At 38.7% G+C, this 19,911-nt stretch overlaps 1 protein-coding gene across 1 annotated transcript in view; it reads right to left on the bottom strand.

Annotated features, from left to right (window-relative positions):
- LOC131439549 (pantothenate kinase 3) overlaps positions 1-19,911 on the bottom strand; it is a 69,148-nt gene that overhangs the window by 24,066 nt on the left and 25,171 nt on the right. The window lies entirely within an intron of this gene.

Below are 19,911 nucleotides of genomic sequence, written 5' to 3'. Positions count from 1 at the left end.
ACAATTTGTAGGAAGGAATAGAAGGATCAATATTTCTATACTTTGCTAAATTGATAAAAAAAAATCTAAATAATTACAAGTGCCTATGATATTTGCGAACACACAATACAGTAAACATTCTATGGCTGAAAACATTCTCTACGTAACCCTCTGCTAAGATTGATTCCACTGACGTACAAATCGCAAACATGCCTCGTCAGTGATCTAACGTTATTCCATGAACAGAATCACACAGGCAAACATACACTGCCCAGCTTCTATATGACTAACAATTATTACAAAGGAAATAAATCAATATTTACTGTTTATCATTTGTATATCAGCTTAACACATGCATGAATGTCATGGCGATGTTTCTGAAGAGCTATAAATACCACCAGCAAGTATTGATAGACACTGGTCCAAATATTTCCGGAAGAGTGACCGGATAGGGGAAACAGACTAAAACAATCACTGCAATTGAAAAAAAACCATCGGATACATAAATTCTCAAACTCTGATCCTTCTGATCGGAGGCAGTTTGAAACCAAATTTACTTGAAAATAGAAAAGAATATATGAACGGTTGAATGCAAAAATCGGACAAGTTTGAAAAACCCGTTTAAGTATTTTTAAATGCAAAACCGGATAAAAACAATTAGTGCAAAAGCCTGACCCGAATTTTGCAATGCAAAAATTGTTTTGAAACATCTTTTCTGCAAGAATCGAACAAAAACACGGGTTGGTAATGTCACAAACGTAACTGGAGAGCGTGAATACAAATAAATTTTACATGATTCTTTTACACTTCCGAATACCGATAATCATTTGTATTATACAGAAAAATAAGGAAATTTAGACAGCATATAAATGTTCAATGTCAAATTAAATTGAAATGCATTGATTTTTTAATTAATGAGATCGTATTTTTATATAAACATATAGTTTTGCTTTCAAAATAAGAAAGTGTAAAGTAACTGTTTCCAATTTTCTAGTCCAAATGTGTGCATGAAAAACATTTATATTCACAAAATATTGTCATGTGTGTAGTTATTAGTTTGTGTGAATTCTACAGCTTTTACTGTTTCGTTTCCACAATTGATGATAAACATATTCTATCCTACAATTAATTTTAATGGTTCTAAAACAAATGATTTGCGAAATTTATCCGATGTACTATTTGTCATCATTTAATTAAGCCTCTAAATTTTAACCAGGATTCAGAAACTAGAACTGAATTCAAGCACTACATTCGAAACCTGAGGCATGTTCAGAATTCAGTTGCAAAATTCAGACTAGCAATCCATATCAAGAATTTAGTTATAGAATTCGGGAACTATACTCTTTTTCCGATTTCAATATTCGAATTCTAGAACGAAATTCCGAACCTGGATTGAGGAACAGGATTCAGTTTCGAAATTCATGTTCCGAATTGAGTTCCAGCAGGTTCTAAATTCTGAATTCTGGAATTAAATTCTGAATTCAGGAATTGAATTTTAAAACAGAATTCAGAAATTTGATTCAATTTCAAAGTTCAGGTTCGGAGTTTAGATCTGAAATTTGGCTCTAGAATACAGATATAACAGTCATATTATGAATTTTGTTCCAAAATTCTGAAATAGAATTTAATAATCAGAGTTCTTAACTCGAATTAACATAAATTAAGGAACTAAATTCAGTTCCAGTATCTAGTCAAGAAACCAGTTCCTAAAAACTACACACTTCAATTGGATTACCGATCTCAGCTGTTCAAACCCCAAAAATGACCGAATTAAGATTAGTGTGTAATTCTAGAATCCTTGTATTCAGAGTCTTAGTTATACATTCTGAACCTGTATTCCCGAACTAAATTCTGAACCTGAAAGTTAAATTAAGTTCAGAATTCAGTTCCAGAATCCAATCCATAACTCAGATCTCTAATCCTGATCAAATATTCAGAAGCTGAATGTGATTATTGATAATATGCTGTTGCTGGTTTTGAGAAGGCGACAACTCACCACGAATGAGAACCACCCAAATAGTGAATGAGCGTTTTAATGCAGAAGGTCTGTTTTTGATTTTCGGGACTGATATGTGCCTGACTACATTATGTACATTTTAAAATAAGAAGATGAAAGTTTACAAAACTGAGGTAGAAAAAAAATTCTTCGCCCCTGAATACGTATATTCGGGAAATATTTCATCAACGCGAGAAATATTTCTTAGATTTTTTTTCTATTATAGAGGCTTTTAACATTAATGTCATTCACCTCTTCGAATCGAACCCAGGCGGGCTGCGTGAAAGGCATTTACTTACCCATCACGCTATACCCGTCCCCTATTTCTTAGACTGATTACCGTTAATTTTGTAAAATCAATTTTTGGTGTTATTTCCAGCTTTTAGATCGAAGATGGAGTCTAAAAAAGAGTAAGTGCGAGAAGCAATTGTGTGCGGTCGCAACCAGTAAGTAAGAAAACTTGCAAACAGTTTGGTTTTTATGCAAGACGTTCCTAAATATTTCGATACAAGTTTGACAACAGCAAGAAAGTCTGGGAGCGGAACAAAAACGGATCTAAGGAATAACCATGAAGGACGAGAAGGTGAAGTAAACATTCCCGAAGAAAAATAAAAATGACTCTAACTTTCGTGCATACTTTCAAGCACCGGCAAGGTGAAAACTGTTCTGAATCGTAATCATAAACAGAATGTGACGGCTCGCAAGTTGTATCGCGAATATTTGACGAAGTTTTCCTGCGTGATAATGAACGATGAAACTGATGTGCTGGAAGACTTTAAGCAGCTTTCTGGAATGTCTTTTCATACTATCATGCAACGGTACGTCGTGTTGGAGCATTTGAGGACGATGAAAAATTTCAAGTTTCCCAAAAAATATTTGGTTTGGTAGACAATATGCAGCTCTGGTCGAGCAATCCCAAGCTTAATCACTACCGGAACGGTAAACAAGGAAAAATACCGCGAAGAATGCCTAAAGAAGCGATTGTCATCATTCTTACGCAGCCATGACATTTTCTCCTATTCTGTCCTGACTTGGAATCTTGTCACTACGCTAAAGATATTTTGGAATGGTATGAAGCGAATGCAGTCCATGTTGTACCGAAAGAGGCGAATCCATCTCACTGCCCGGAGCTGGATGTGGAGTGAATAGGTAAGTAAGAAAATAAATAAAATAGAAAATGAGTAAGTAAGTAAGACGGTGAACAAGTAAGTAAGCAAGTGATTAAAAATACGTAAGGTCATAAATAAATATATGTAAGCAAGTGAATAAATCAGCAATCTGAGTAAATAAGTATGTTTGTGCATCAGTAATTAAGTGACTAAGCAAAAAGCATAATCGACTATCTAGGACTTGAAATGTTCTTTTTAGATAGCACCAAATCTCGACATTTCATGCATTTCTAAAATATTTGGCATAAAAACTAGAAACCTCAAAAAAAATTTCAAGCCGATAGTCTTAAATTTGTTTCAAGCGGCACGTATGTCCGGCATAAAAAATGACTTGAATGTAAACAAGTAAATAAGTAAGTAAGACTACATGAATGTAAGAAAATAAGAAAGAATACGAGAACAAATGCCCAAAGGAAGGAACAGAAGAAGCAAAACAGAGAGAGAGAAAAGAAGAAAGAAAGTGAAAGTAAGCAAGTAAAAGCAAATAAGCTAAAATTAGGTAGGTATAATTAAGTAAGTAAGAAAAATCAGCCAATAAGCAAAAAAAAAGCGGATGAAAATGAAAGTAAATGAGTAAGTAAGACAACATGAAAGCAAATAAGTATAGAACAAAGAAACAAGAAAGAAGATAAGAACTAATTGAAAAAAAAGATTAGAAAAAATCGGAATGTATGATGAAGACAGGAAGAACAGAGGGAAAGATGATTGAAAGTAAAAATAAGTATCAGAACTGAGTGAGCAAAAAATATTGTTAAATAAGTCAGTGAAGGTTAGTGAGTATTTAGGTGGGTAAATAATTAGGTAATTCATTAGATAAGCAAATAACCATGATGTAAAGAGGCAAGCAAGTAAGTGCACTAAAAAGAAGGCAAACTAAAGAATGCATATTATGTTTCAAGCAAGACAGCAAATGAATAAACATAAGTATAAAACGTACTCAGCAAGTAACTTGTGAGTTTAAAATGGTACATAAAAAGATACAATAAAAATGTCGATTAAGCGGCAATATGTTACACCATCTTTGAGAAACTTGAGCAGCGAGAAAAATACGCATTTTATCGATTATGTCACTTATATCATTTTATCTTCGGAACCAGAAATCTTCGAGTTTGATCCAGAGTCCAAACGTAACTTTCAAACGAGTCTAAGCTTGAAGAAATTGGTTCAGCCAACTCAGAGAAAACTGAACGAAAAATGCGTTTTATCGGATACGTCACGTATACCATCATATCTTCGGAACCGGAACTAGACGTCTCCGGATCTCCGATCAAAAGTTGGCTTTTCGATCCTTTTTTATTGCCTTTCTATAAAAAAAAGAAAACTTTGAATTCAGCAGGAAATCGCAAACTACGTTTGTAACTATACACTCTCGTCGACTAATCCTTTTCAAGAATTCGTCGATATGAGAATTCGAAGTTGAAGCATCTTATCGATGATTTAAAATAGCTGTAGTGTCACAAGTTTCTGAATGTATATTTAAGATGAGCGATAAAATGTTCAATTATTCTTCCACTGAATACGAAATCGGAAGTGGTGTAACTAATTCTGAATAAATAAACAGATTTATTTTATTTTACAGAATCAGTTGTTGAATAGGAACCGGTAACAATAGAACAAACCAATAATCACAACACATTGTCCAGCCTACGTAAGATTTTGGTTCATTTTTTCGAAGATTCGCATAGCCATAACATAAACTCCAGTGCAGTTTTTTAATCCATTCATATTTTCATCTCGAGCTCAAAAATTCAACCCAATATCCGGGATGACACAATAAGACAATGTATGAGAGCCCTACTTTTTCAAAACCCCGTCAATGAGAACCGGTTTTTAAGTTGATCGGAGAGGTAAAGGTTCAGCAACAGCGTCACCAAAGACAGAAACACACCGAACTGGTTTTTTATAGCATTGCGATGCGAATAATCCATATTCAGTAGTTGTTCTGTGACGTCACATGGCGTGAGTCTGATGAGCGTAGGACGGAACTGTCATCAGACAGTATGGCGTGACGGCAATCACGCGATATCTTGAAGCAGCATAAGCTTTCCGACACGCTAAAAACTTGAAAGAGCTTAAATGCAGTACACAAACCGGAGCCGCTCACGAAAGTTTGGCCACCAAATTTGGAGGGCCTGACAAACACCTGTTTTTTCGCGAATGACACGATTTTCATCAGTCGGGAATGTAAACTATGCTAATTGGAAGGTGGTGTTTTTTCGAATATACGACTTTGATCATTTTTAGCAAGAAATGTGCTAATAGAATCAAGGAAAAATAATGTCGACGTAGACGTCGACTAGGCAATGAAGGATACAGCTCGGATGTTAATCAATTCAAATGTTCTAATTGAGTCTACAAATCTGAAATATGCCCACAGAGACAACGTGCAATGAATGTGTTTGACAACTGGATTCTAGAAAATCGGCATCGTCCGTTAAAGAGAGGACTAGAAGTGAGCGTTTTAATTTATGTAAATACCAAATTTTAATTCGTTTTGCGAATTTTTCTGCAACGGGTGATTTATTTTTATAGGATTCATATTTAGGTTGGTAAACGACTGGACAATGCGCAATTCAGGCCCTAATATGGTTCTTAGCCTCTTGTCCAGTAACTCCTATCCCTACCTCCCCGCGGTGCCGGCTGGGGTACGAGTAACCATAGGAAAGATCGGGTTGGACCTTGGTCGTATGCTGGCAAGAAAGGGAGTACTTGCCTTCTCTTTACAGAGAGCGAGCCTACCCGAGTGTCTGTTCCCCATGTTGGGGCGGCTCGAAACAGCGTCTGTTCTCCATGTTGGGAGCAGCTGATTACAGTCCTTGTGTCAGTGAGGGACTCTAAACAGTACTGACACGATGGCCCTCCGGCGAGACAGCAGGTTGGTGCAGGCCTAACAAGCCGCCCGGAAAACATATATTACGCACAATCAAGTAAGAAATACGACTCGGAATAATCGGCAAAGACCTACGCAACGAATAAGCGACTACGATTGGAAGCTTGGCTCATGGAACTGCAAATTGCTTGGCTTCCCAGGATACCACCGAATGCTGCATGATGAGTTTCAAGTTTGTTGGACGGAACAGAATGTGTGGAAAAGTGGGCATCGAACGGCTACCTTCTACCAGAGCTGTGGCACAACCAGCGTTCTAGGAACGGGATTTGTAGTGTTGGGCAAGATGCGTCAGCGAGTGATTGGGTGGCAGCCAATCAGAGATAGGATGTGCGTATTGAAAATCAAGGGCCGTTTCTTCAATTATAGCATCATCAACGTGCACTGCTCACATGAGACGAGACCCGATGACGAGAAGGAAGCATTTTACGCGCAGCTGGAACAAATCTACGACAGCTGCCCACGGCGGGATGTAAAACTCGTCATCAGTGACATGAATGCTGAGGTAGGCCGGGAAGCAATGTACAAGCCCGTGATCGGGCTGGAGACCCTAGACGCGGTAACAAACGACAACGGTCAACGATGCGTAAACTTTGCAGCCTCCTGCGGAATGGTAGTTCGAAGCACCTTCTTCCCCCGAAAAGATATCCACAAAGCCACCTGGAGATCACCTGATCAACATACAGAAAATCAATCGACCACGTTCTCATCGACGGGCGATACTTCTCCGAAGTCATCAATGTAAGCACTTACCGCAGTGCCAACATTGATTCTGATCACTACCTTGTCGCGGTTTGTATACGCTCAAAACTACAACACTCGTCGCACAGGAACGCCGGGACTGAATATCGAGCAGCTACGCAGCGTTCGTACCGCAGAGGAATACGCGCAACAACTGGAGCAAGTGCTACCAACGGAAGAGCAGCTTGGTGCGGCGACTCTTGAAGACGGCTGGAGCAATATAAGGTCTGCCGTAAGCAGCACTGCTGCAACCGAGGTACGAGGTTATCGAATCGAGGAAATTACTGGTTTGACGGCGAATGTCAGCAGTTGGTCAAAGAGAAGAATCCAGCAAGGGCGAGGATGCTGCAACACCGCACGAGAGCGAACGAGGAACGATACAGACAGGCGCGGAACAGATAAAACACGGTTTTCCGGAGGAAAAAGCGCCAACAGGAAGACCAAGATCGCGAAGCGATGGAACATCTGTACCGCGCAATTGACACACGGAAGTTCTATGAGAAGGTGAACCGCGAACGTGCAAATTACCGTGCAATCACATTGCTGAACGCCGCCTACAAGGTATTCTCCCAAATCCTTTGCCGTCGTCTATCACCAATAGCTAAGGAATTCGCTACATTAGACCGGTTGTTCTCTAGAGGACCAACGCGCCCTCAGTGTTTTTGAAAGAAAGGTACTGATGACCATCTATGGCGGAGTGCAGATGAAAGACGGAACGTGGAGACGGCGTATGAATGACAAATTGCAACAGCTGCTAGGAGAACCACCCATCGTACGGACAGCTAAAAACGGACGTCTACGATGGGCTGGGTATGTCATAAGGAAGTCGGACGACAGTCCAGTGAAAATGGTTCTTGAATCTAATCCGACTGGTACAAGAAGAAGAGGAGCGCAGCGAGCAAGGTGGATCGATCAAGTGGAGGGTGATCTCAGAAGCATCCGCGCCTTGAGTGGCTGGCGACGAGCAGCCATGGGCCGAGTTATGTGGAGACGTATGCTTAATACAGCAAAGGACACCCCAGAACTATAGCTGTTAGGTAAGGTAAGTATAATTATAACTAAAGTGATTCGAAAAATTTTACGATATGCAACAAAAAATTGAAAATCTGACAGATCGGAGAAGCTTACATATCAGTCATTTAGGGATTAACCTTATTTTGTGCTAGGGCACATAACCAATTTCACTATCTTTACGTTTCGTCTTAGACTCGTCAGTGCAGAGCAGTTCAAATTGAATTGCTTACTGCGAACTTAAACAGTTCAATTTGAACCGCTAAGCAGACGTAAAGTTATTGCTATTTGCAACACACTTGTAATCGGCCAGTATTAGCCGAAACTTGTTTTCGTTCGGCACGCCAGGAAAGACTTAGCACTTCGGTGCTTACTACAAGTGTGTTGCAACTAGCAATAACTTTACGTCTGCTTAGCGGTTTAAATTGAGCTGTTTAAGTTCGCAGTAAGCAGTTCAATTTGAACTGCTCTGCACTGACGAGTCTAAGACGAAACGTAAAGATAGTTACATATCAGTGTTAAGCGGGGATAAGAAAGGATATTGAATTGGCAGATTGCGGTCTCTTGCGGAATTACACCACAGAGGGAGGTAAGAAAATTGAACCACAAAGCGGTCGTGCAAAGCATGATCGTTCAGTGTAGCAGAACAATTTCCTTCGACTGGAAAAAGTTTCCGGATCGAGTTCCATCTCCGAGAATTTTTTTTCGCAACATTGTCATTTTTAGTACTGCATTCTTTAGCTTGTTTTTAACTTTTTATATTTTCAAGTATAAACTCCTCTCAAGCTTTGGAACAAATTTTCGAGACCTTGGGAGGGAGACCGAGATTCATAAATCAATTGACTAAACTCGCTAAATTGAACAAATGTCTCTCTGTGTGTATGTTTGTGTCCATATGTATACAAGAAAAAGGTCTGGATCTTTGCCGTTTTTTATCAAACTAGTTCCAAATTAAAGATGTTTACTTTTCGAGTTATATAAAGTTTTATCTCGAAATTCTCAGTCTAACAGCTTTGTGTGCTTTAATGTATGGCAGAATACTTTTGTTTAGCATTCTTGTTTGACAAGCTTCGAGTGTAAAGATTTATTTGCAGGGCCGTCTCGTGACAAAATAGACTACTTGTACAATGCTTATGTGGTATGATAGCAGATGTAACAGTTCGTTATAAGTGAAAACTAAAGATTGAGGAATGGAGATTCGCTTGTGTTTTTCAATACAATGAGATAACAATATACTTTCGGATAAGATTTTTTATAAAACAAACAAATCTCAGAGCTGAGCTGAGTAATTCTTTTTCTGCTTGAATCTATTCAGTAACTCATGTGCACGAAAAAGACACTAACACAGCGATAACAGATACTTGAAATTTTATGTCTGATGTATCTGAGATGCGTGTACATACACGCAATTTCAGTGCTATTCAACCTGCTTTCATCGAATAGATGAGAATTCCAAAAAAATAATTAAATTTGGATGGGGTTGAGGACGCAGTTAATTCCTTCAATTCGACCGGTTGTGCAGTGCACGAGGTGCACATGAAGACGAGACGCCACTGTTTATTTGAAACAAAAACTTGTTGTTCCGCAACTGCAAATTGATTGCCAAAGCAGAAATTTTTCAGTTGATTCACCATCAATTTAGGAAAATATTTGGTTCTTCTAGTGATTAGTGACTGAGAAAGCCGTCAACACACATCAGAAGTAAAATTACTTTTATATCTGTTGGAGACATCCTATTGAGTGGAGGCCAAATAAAATTGTAATCCGAGAAACTGTCCGAACTCATTCACGAACGTTTCATCGTCTATCAGTGTACATCGTAGCACTAGCCAAGCTATTGTTGTGTACACCTATGAATCGACTACGAATCTACCTCCGATTCCAGAACCGGAACTAGGATCCGAATAAAAGTTAATAACAGCAGACACCACTCTGGTATGTTCTGACAGGAAGATTTTGATTGTGTTTCCAGGAACGAACGGGAGATCACTTTACTCTCACTATCTCTATGGTCTACACACTCCAGCGATTTCTGACGAATGACACAAATAAATTATACATCACGTGATAGAAAATAACGAACGTAAAAGCCCAGATTTAATCTCCAATTATTCTCACCTTTCAACCTTTTGTAGACGAATAACAGAGCTGGAGGTAAATAAAGACTGCATTACGTCATTCGAATGTTCCCAAGTAAACAGTAGTTGCTTCAAGTTTCCCTGCTCAAGAACAACTACGGGTTGGGATAGTGTTTCACAATAAAATTCTTTTGTGATTTCATTATTTTGAAGCTTTATATTGGCAGTAGCTTTTCATTGCAATTCATTGATATGAGCACGGTTAGTTCAAATTATGTTATGTCTTTGGTGATTGATAAGGGAACAGGCTCGATTCGATTCGAGTACGATTTCAGTAATGTCTTAAATTTATGAGAATAATTGATCACTACTCAAAAATATCTAAACGCTTCTATTTCTTACTCAAGATACCTTCTGGTTCAGACACCGAAGGAGTAAGTAAAGAAACGATATACGTACAAGTACAGACTAAGAGTAAGTAATTCTGGCTAAATAGTCAAATTGAGAAGACGGGTTTTATTTTTAGTAAATGAAAAATTCTATGGATTACGTTTGTTCCAGGTTGGCGGTTTCAATGTATATAGCGCTGGTAGTACTAGACAGTTCTCGTTTGTTTGAACCCTGATCAGGAAGGATTCCTAGTGTCAGTAGGATCGTAGCACTACCCATGCAATGGTCCAATACCTCTGTTTCATCGACACAGTCTAAAATATTACATTTTTTTGTCTTTTGACGTAGGACTACGTCTTTCTTTACAATGCTAACCTGGGTGCATTTTGAAAATTTCACACTACGAAAGTGTAACAAAATTATTGATTGCATAATAACTTTTTCCCTGTTTGAGTATTTGTTGTAAAATTGTTGATAATGTCACTTTTATTACGAAAACATTGTTTTAATAGTGAAAAAATAGGCCCAAACACGAAACTTCAAAATGAACCGATTCTATAAACAGACCCGGTTGCACGTTTACTAGCTTCAGTCTATGATAATCCATGAACGGAGACACATCGAGTGCGCAGGCCTCCATCTACGTCAAGACAATCGAACTACACCCGGCATTATTCAACTGGTGTTTCAGTCAGTGGCGAACATGAGGTTCCACTCCTCAAGCCCAAACGCAGAAAAACAACAACTAGTTCTTCTGTGAGCATATCTGCTGTTGGACTTTCGCAGTGTGAGTTTCGCTTTAAAGAAGAGCGATTGCGTCATCTAGCTGCTGGTCGTTTACATTGGAGGAAAAGAAAACGAAAAGTTGACAACGATGGGGAACATTATACAAAATCAACCGTTCTAATGGCTCTAAATGTTATCTAAAGAACTATTAAGATTATTTATTTGCAAATCGATCATCAGTTAAGTGCAAATCTAGAATAATTTGATTAGTTTTGTGCACTTTTCGATGTGATAATTCTCGCGGCTACGTCTCTGACATTACCTACTCCAAGTTAAGATAATTTCTGACACTAATTTGAGCTCATTTTTGAGGTCAATTTATTCAGATTAATACGGATAGTTCACAAAAGCATTATCACATATTCGGAAAAATTTCTCAGATCAAGCGTATCATCAATAATACAGGATAATTTTTGAAGAGATATAGGATTTGATTTAAATAAAAACACATAAAATTTGAGAAAATTAATGAAATCTTCATTGGAATCGATTGAACGATCAATATAATTTAATGATGACTTCATGGAAATGTTGGCCGCGGCTGCGCATTAGATGGTCCAACTTTGGCACACTCTCTGCAACATATCGGCCGGTATTTCACGAATAACGCCACCGGCCCATAATCCACATTAAACAGTAACTTTTTTGGTATGCATTGGTAGCTCTTACAACGCTTCTGGCAGGTCTTCACTCCAGATGCGGCAAGTTTGGTTGTTGTCGTATCCATTCAACCAAAAATGAGCTTCGGCGCTGAACACAATTTTTCGATAAAAGAGTGGGTCTTCCTCCAACTTTGCCAGCGCTCATTCATAATTGAATTATAGATCAAACGACGACTCACGATTAAATCATACTTTAAGGTTCGCGTTCAGTCGCAGTCGATCAAAAATAACGTGTTGATTATTCAGAGCAGCGTTTGGCCTTGTTCACAATTAAAAATTTCGATTATATGTGTCAATGGATAAAACAATATAATATGTGTCAATGGATGAAACATGGATCCATCCACGGGCTGCAGCGAGTAAACCACTTGAATCGTTTTTCGGCAAAAATAATGTTTTCTTAGTTAGTCACACGACTTTTTGCCTTTCTCATATAGAAAGGTTATGCAATCACTGTAAAAACCTACTTTTGAACCGAGGCCCGGAGGGCCGAATGTCATATACCGACTCAGCTCGACGAACCGAGCAAATGTCTGTGAGTGTATGTGTGTGTATGTATGTATGTGTGTATATGACAAAAAATGTCAGTCGATTTTCTCAGAGATTTTCACAAACTCAGATTCAAATGAAAGGTTTCACGCTCCCATAGATCGCCATTGAATTTTATCCCGATCCGACTTCCGGTTCCGGAATTACAGGGTGATATGCACCAAAAAATAAAATAAAATGTCACTCACGTTTCTCAGAGATTGCGAGACCGATTTTCACAAACTTAGATTCAAACGAAAGGTCTTATGGTCCTATAGATCGCTATTGAATTTTATCTTGATCCGACTTCCGCATTTAAGTTTTTCACCAGATTTTAACAAACTAAGATGCAAATGAAAGGCCTTGAAATTCTTTAAAAAGTACCCTCAATGTTGATCCACATCAGACTTCCGGATCCGGTATTACAATGTGATAAGTGAAAAACTTCAATTTCATGAGTATTTTTTCATAAGCGATGGCGAAACGAGGTGCAGATTTTTATAAAATTTACTGGTAAATTCAGCTAGTTGCAGATCTTGTTAGTTGGTGGATATATAAATCTACTTTGGGACTACTAGTGCCCGGTTTCCATTTCCGAATGCACCGGTAATAGTGAAGAAAAGCTCCGAAAACGGAACTCACTTCGATTTCTCAGCAACGGTTAAGCCGATTTTCACAAATCATGGTTCAAATTGAAGCTCTCAGTGCCTTAAAAGATACTGTGCAATTTAATCCAGATCCGACTTCCGGTTCCGAAATTATAGGGTATCAAAACATTCAAACCGTCTTACAAAATGCTGCAAAATCCGGGCGCATCGGTACATGCTGGTACATAAGAAGAAGAAAACGCACCCGCCTAGCACATAGCGTGATTTGTTCAATATTGTATAGCGTGCAGGGTTGCCACATTCAAATCTATATTAATTTGACATAACTGTTTACAAATTGAAAAGGTGATGGTAGTTTATACCAAAGAAAGTTTTTGATTTTATTCAAGTTTGAAAAAAAATCTTGATAGAATCTTCTAGTGATGTTTTTGAAAACATAAGTACATATGAGAAAGACATCTTCACACCACTAGTTGTATTAAAAAAGGTTTTTTGAATACAAATGGGTTTCCAGATAGTATAATTTCTTTATCAAACATATCCGTATCGACATTCATATTGGTAAAAACAAAATGTTTTCTTCACAAGCACAAAAACTCAAAGTAGTTTGTGATATAAAGGTAGGTAATATACCTTGTAAACTATCAGGAATCAGGAATCAGAACAAATTGGCTCAAATGGCACGTTCCCCTTGATATTTGGAGATTTGTGCCTTGCCATCAATTTGTTTTTAGCATCATTTTCCCGATATATAAGAGGGAAGGATTGAAAGGAAATGGTAAGGGTTGGACTAGGAGGATGGGAAAAATTGACGACACAAAAACACATAAAAGCAGAAGTAAATTCTGCACCCCTAAGGGATGCTGAACAATCTGCTGAGGATCACATTTAGTGGAAGCAGAAGGAAATTCTGAACCTCTACGAGGTCCCGAACAGTCTGCTGTTAATAAAACCTCCAACCCCCGAGAGGATTTAGAGATCTTACAAAAGCGACACCATTCTGCACTCCCGGAAGAATGCAGAACGACTCGCAGTATGTACGAGCAGAAGTAAATGCGGTACCCCCCAGAGGATGCCAAACAATCTGCCAAACCCTATTTAAGGTGAATACAGAAGGGATTCATTCACTCCAGGAAGAACGATGAACCCTTCTGACTATAGCTCCTTACCACATTGGGTGAGAAACGAGAGAATATCTTTCAATTTTAGCTCCGCATACACAGACTCAACCATGTATGGAGAACCAAAAACCCGGATACGTAGCTGCGTCAATGCGGGACAGTTACATATCAGATGATATGAAGTACCATAATCTCATTCACACAAATCACACGAATAATACTCAGCACGTTGAATAGTAGCCATGTGATAATTGAGTTTGCAATGTCCAGTCAGAGCTCTGACCAGAATACTTCAATGATACTTGGAGAAATGCAGTAGACACTTTGACATTTTCAGATTTAAATCTGGTAGAAATGCTTTTGTCTGAGCGCAAGTTTGCAAGCTGCGCCAGTAGCCGGCATGTTTGGATGCAGCCCAAGAACGTATCTTGTGCTTTATCCAACTAGTTGAAAGTGGTAAAGCTGGTTCAGGACCAACGAAATCATTCGTTGCACCAGCTCTAGCCAACTCATCAGCCCATTTATTTCCAGTAATACCAGAATGGCCGGGTACCCATATGAAGTAAACAGCATTTGAAATGCTGAGGTCTTCAATTTGAGTTCGACATGCGATCACTAGATTCGACCGTGAGTCATTCGAACTGAGTGCTTTTAAGGCTGCCTGACTGTCGGAACAAAAATAAATACGTTTACCACAGATCCTCTGCTGAAGTGCCGATTGTACTCCACACAGAATTGCGTAGATTTCTGCTTGAAACACAGTACAGTATCTACCAAGTGAATGAGACTGCTCCAGCCTATTTCACGACAGTAGATACCAGCACCAGCACGACCATTCAACAGAGAACCGTCCGTAAAACAAACTATGTGTTCATCAAGTTGTCGTTCCAGACAACCAGACAACCATTCCTCACGAAGAGGATAGCTCACATTGAATGTTTTGAAAGGAAAACTGCATGTGAGAGTTAGGTCACTAGGAGCGAGTAAATACTCATCCCACGGAACCATTTGAGACCACAAGCGAGTGTGACTGGTAGCATATTCTAATGGGTTACTGTTCCAAAGCCCTGTAACCCTAAGACGGTATGCACAAGATAATGCTTCTTGTTTTAGGAACACATGTAGTGGTTTAATGCACAGTAGCGCCTCTAGAGCAGCAGTAGGAGTTGTCGTGAATGCTCCTGTCATCGCCATTAGGACCATCCTTTGGAGATGATTTAGCTTTGACTGAACTGTCGCGACTTCTCCTTTCTGCCACCATACAAGACATCCATATGCTAAAATTGGTCTAACGATAGTTGTGTAGATCCAATGAATATATCTGGGTTTGAGTCCCCATGATTTTCCAAAAGCTCGTCTGCATTGGCCGAAAGCCATGCAAGCTCTTTTAATCCTGAAATCAATGTGAGCAGACCAATTCAGTTTTGAGTCAAGAATAACCCCGACGTATTTAACTTGATCGACCACAGTGACCCCTGAACCAAAGAACTGCAACGGACGAGCTCCTGTAATTATCCTACGATGAGTGAAAAGCACCATTGATGTTTTGCCCGGATTTACAGATAATCCAAACCTGACAACACCATTGTTCAACAGATCGCAGGGCTTGCTGCATTAAATCAAAGAGAGTGTTAATGCTTATACCGGTCATCAATATATGATAATCGTCGGCAAAACCATAAGTCGGAAATCCAAGGTTATTAAGTTTCCTTAACAAACTATCAGCGACTAGGTTCCATAAAAGTGGGGATAGTACACCACCTTGAGGACACCCACAGACACTCAGCTTTCTAATCTCTGGCCTGCCGAAGCGATGATCAAAGAAGTTGATTGCTAAGCATTGCGTGTATCCAGTAAGGGAAAAACCCAAGATATTCCGTTCACGACTGCAATGTTTAACCTCCTGCAGCCATTCAGCCATCGGCACGGAAATACACCTTGACTTAGGAGTTCCTATTTTTGTGGCCTTTTACGACATGGAATAGGAAACCAGTGGATCAATTCTTGGTAAAAAATAATTCCGCCGGATGCCACACGGCTTACCTGTTTGGTGGACTTATACCACCGGTACAGGTGGACCGTAGCGTTATTCTTAGCAGTTGGGAAACCGCTACCGACACTACACGGCTATCTAGGCTGCTCAGAGAGGGAAGTTAACATTGATGGTCAACTTCCATGGATGGTAAACTAACTAACAGCTTCACTGTAAAATTGAATTCCAAATCAACCAATCACACTTGTTCACTCGTGAAGTCTCCTTCAACAATGTTCTGGCAGATCCGACTTTTCAACCACAACAGCTAGTCTATACTAAAGCCACGATAGTAGGTTAGTAGTCGACAGGACGCATAAAGTATCAGTATAATCAAATGAAACGCAAAAAGTGTCGATCTAATCACGCAGGTAAGATTGAGTGATCGATCAGAAGCGAAATGTATGTTATCGTTCGTTATTGCTAGTGATGTGTACTCGTGGATGCCAACCGTTAATAATATGCAATCTCGGCGATATGCACCGACAAGTATGTAGAACCATCCTTGAATGAAGGTCAAAGTTGTGCTGCATGGGGCAAAGCATTTACGAGATAATCGAGCACCCGCACCCCCGCAATGTTTACAAGCTGTCAATGAATACGTTCAATCAAATCAGACCAACGCGCAGGAGTCATAGGCATCATAGTACATTACGTCGTGATAAAATTAATTAATTATGATGCATACGGTGAAAATAAAATACATGTATTAATCATATTGAAGCATCATTAAAAAAGACTACCGCTACCAAGAATACTCTTGGCAAAAAGATTTGATTCATCACAGAAAGAGTTGCTCAACAAATGTTAAATAAATACCGGGAAAAAACTAAGGAAAACACATGTTTTTTATTGACAAAGCTCAATTCTATTTAACAACATTGTCTTCTTTAAAAGCAAAACAATCTGTCAGTTCAGTTAAAAAACTCGAAATGACAATAAATCCCAACCTAAGAGAAAAGGCGGGAGGGTAATGCCACAGACATAACTGGAGAACGTGAGTACGAATAAAACTTACATGCTTCTTTCACATCTCCGAATAACGATAACCGTTCGTCATTCAGTAAAAAATATTCAAGCGGAGAGGTTGTGTTTCGATTATATTGGCTCGTGAGTTAACGGCTGCTACCAAGCCAACTCTAAGCGGCAGGTAGATGACCTGCTGGTGCAAAAGCAATATTCGGGGCGTTTCCCGACTGGAAGGCTAGCAACGAAGGCCATCCCGTACATACGCACAGAGGTGCGAACGTATAGAAGTGTGGTGTCACAGATGTGCCATCGCATAAAGGTGCGAAAACGAAGGGGCGCAAAAGCACAGAGGTGCTTAGGCAACCCAATAGTAATCTACTAGGCAAGGATGGCTTTTATCGTTTAAAAGAACGCTTACTAGCAACTCTTCACACGATTTAATCAGTGCCATCAAAGAGAGACGGATATCATCGCAGTAACAAAAAACCGGCATGGTCCATTTAACATAGAATGGATACCAGTGCGAGAGCGAATTTCTCTGACAACCCGTCTGAGCATCACGAGTTAGTACGCTGCTGTGTGGATTCTCTCTGAAGCAACAAGCGGTCGCTTATTCTCGTTTCGCGATCCGATTCTATACGGGCAGTTGATAATTGCGATAGAATCATTTTACTATTGCCGCTTATTCTAACTGTGTGCATATAACCTTTGTATAAGTTGTGTCTATGAAAATATCTGTGAATGCTCCACACAAGGGTTTTGAAATATTGCAACCTAGTATGAGAGTCATCAAGTGGAATAATCGATTAGATTTTCTGCGATAATTGTCAACTTGCGATTCTCTCTTGGTAAATTTCACACAGCACTAATCATTATTAGACTATATTTTTTAAGGGCTTTGAATACTCAGAGTGTGAAGTGGAGCGAAGAAATGTAGAAAAATTCTCTCGCGGTTCATACATTGAGAGACTCGAGTTCTTGTAGCATCTTCTACCGGATTGAAAATGTTGTATACAATATTGATAAATATCGAGCAGCTTCTGTCAAATTACACTCTCCTACTCAATGCTTGATCGGAGCAATAGGTATAAAGTGAGAAGATTAGTGTTTCATGGACAGAGAAGATGTTTGAATGTAAGGTATCGGTCGGATGACGGCCAGAATGTAGACCATGTTCGATGTACGTGCTACCATGTCTGACTGGCGTTTTAGAGTGACTAAAACAAGATTCAGAGTGGCGAAATGGTAGCGCGTATGCACGGAATGCATAAAACTGAACTTAGCTATGGTGGCTTTACGTCAAACCAACTAAAAATAATTAATAAATCGTTAAAAATGATGTTTGAATTCTGACTTCTACGTCAGAATTTAATTTTGCCACAGTTTGATAATTGCACATGTTTCTTAAAGTAACAGAAATCCTCTAAATATTAAACAGCAAAGATTTACAGTACTGTTCGAAATAATAGCAGCGCGAGTGTTTTTCGAGAAGTGCGTCGTAAACTAGCATACGCATTTTTTGCTTAGTAATTTTGTTAACCATTATTACAGTGCTTTTACAAAACAATGATAACAGTTTGCAAGGAAAAGTAACAAATTTAAAAATTAGATAAGTTTGTGTTCGATAAAATAGCAGCATACAACAACAAAAAATTTTTTTTAATTCATCTAGTGGAATGATAATTATCTTGTTATTCAAATAGTCTTATGAAAACATTTTCGAAGCCAAAAGTAATAATACATTTGAACTTGATCATTGGTTACTTTCTGAAAAAAGAGCGGATAGAAAAATCACGTTTTGTCAGTTAAGCCACTTATACCATTATATCTCCGAAACCGGAAGTGACAACCAAATAATCTTCAAACTTGAATCACAATAGGAGCTTTCAGACGAGCCTAAGTTTGTGATAATCGGTTAAGGGGCGGGTAGGGTCTAACACTTTCGAAAAATAATTTATTATTTTCTTTATATATTCTTTTAGTAAAACATTTCAAGAACTTTCTGTGAAATTTTCAAGCCTATTGGAACGAAACTCTGGAAGTTATGGACTTTTATCTATGGCAATCTCATTGTACGAAAAAGCAAGCGCTCGGTGTACAGGCCCAAGATTTCTACTTCGATTGACTTCAAAACTTGACAAAACATTCTTGAAATGTTTCGTTATAATAAATTATAAAGGAAAAAATATGATTTTTTGAAAATGTTAGACCCTACGGGCTCCCTGGAGTAATTAATTGTTTCCATTGATTTTATAGACAAAAACCTTTAAATGCGTTTTCCTCGAAAGCAGGTTTTGAAAGTCCGTGTCCATCGTCATTCAAAAACTACTGCACCATTTTTTTTTAAATTTCGCACACACTTTCTACATATAAAAAACCAGACGTTTTCCTTTTCGTTGTTTGTTACTTTGGGGAGGTTTAACAGCTACAAAATGGAGGATTTTTTCGTGAAAAATTGTAGTTTTCACTTTGAACAACAACCCGAAATTTAAATAATTAAAAAAAATTAAACAGAAACGTTGGGGTCTAGAAAAACTTCTACTCTAACTATGCTGCGTTTATTTATTCACTTCTGATTAGTCTGCGCTGAGATACAGTGAACACCGCCAATCATGATTTTGAAGAAGCGTCCTCAAAAATACTTTTAAGAAGCGTCCAAAAAATAATTTTAAGAAGCGTCCTCAACAATAACCCCACCCCCCCCCCCCCCCCAAAGCCATCTCCTCAAAAATTAGATTCACAGTATTCGCCATTTTTCGCACATATCACCCTGTAATTCCGGAACCGCAGCAAAAACTCAATAGCGTTCTTTGGGACCTTTCATAAGAATCTGAGTTAGTGAAAATCGTTCCAGCCATCTCCGAGAAAATCAAGTGCTTATTTATTGCACATGCACATACCCACGCACCTTTTCAAAGCAAAGAAAAAGGCAAGAATCCAAAGTTGTCTGATAA

This window comes from Malaya genurostris, chromosome 3, assembly GCF_030247185.1.
Source record: "Malaya genurostris strain Urasoe2022 chromosome 3, Malgen_1.1, whole genome shotgun sequence".
Classification (NCBI taxonomy): Eukaryota; Metazoa; Arthropoda; class Insecta; order Diptera; family Culicidae; genus Malaya; species Malaya genurostris.
Note: the sequence above shows the minus strand (reverse complement) of the source record. Positions and strands in the feature narration are given on the sequence as shown.